Source organism: Amphimedon queenslandica, unplaced genomic scaffold, assembly GCF_000090795.2.
Source record: "Amphimedon queenslandica unplaced genomic scaffold, v1.1 AMPQUscaffold_13521, whole genome shotgun sequence".
Classification (NCBI taxonomy): Eukaryota; Metazoa; Porifera; class Demospongiae; order Haplosclerida; family Niphatidae; genus Amphimedon; species Amphimedon queenslandica.
The window spans coordinates 1,246,188-1,247,230 of NW_003546243.1; positions in this window are offsets into that span (position 1 = coordinate 1,246,188).

Below are 1,043 nucleotides of genomic sequence, written 5' to 3' on the forward strand. Positions count from 1 at the left end.
ATATAAAACAGTGAAATAATGTGTATGATCCCAAGCTCTGAATTGACCTGATTCAGCCCAATTTTCAAGATGAACACAAACTTCTTTATTTCCTCTGTATATCAAAGAGGCATATAACTGAGGTCTGGTTTTATTTCTCATATCAAGCATAGTAATGAATACAACTGAAATGTGAGTCTTGTCACGTGTGTCAAAGTAACCTAATCTTCTTACCTAAATTAAAATTCAATTTTTAACTCAAGGAGGCCATCATGGGTCAAATATGATAACGTACCACATGTATGGGGCTAAGTTTAAACCACAGGTCATCTAAATCATAACTTGGATGATGTAACTTCCTCTCATCTGCAGCAGTTCTCTAGATAATAAGATAAGCTGAAACTATAAGGCAATAGCCCACTGAGGCTGTACATAATGATGCAGGCAAAATTTTGTCTTAAGAGACAGTGCCAAGACTGCTATACAAGTTTTTCTCATTCCATGTTCACAGTCTCTCCCTCCTCCCATTTTAATGGTATCAATCATTTTACAAAGTGCTATTGCTCCGGTAACCGGATACAGTATTCAGTGCTAGAGATCCGGCAATAGGGGCTTTGCCCCTATATATACTGGGGCTGCGCCCCAGTATTAATAATACAATATAGGAATCAAGTATAAATCAGAAAACCAGCAAAAGTGATGTAGCAGGATCATGGTGGCACAGTGGTGAGGTTCGTAGTATTGCATGGATGTGGGCAAAGGTTCAAATTGGGTCAGGACTACTGGATAAAGTTATGCTACAGGTTTTGATTTTTTTTTCCTTTTTAAAAATTCACTTTTTGCTATTTCTTCACTTTTTGGCTGGTTTAAGTCAAGAAATGAACACCCTCTTGTACATCTTAGCCTCTGAGGTCATAGGGTTGGGATTGGGGTTTTGTGTTTAGTTTTTAGAGCATAGGTCATGAAATAATATCCTCTCGTAAATCTTAGCCTCCAGGGTCGTAGGGCTTTGGGATTTGAGTTTAGTGTTTTTTGATAGAAAGACTAAATTCCATTTCGCACTA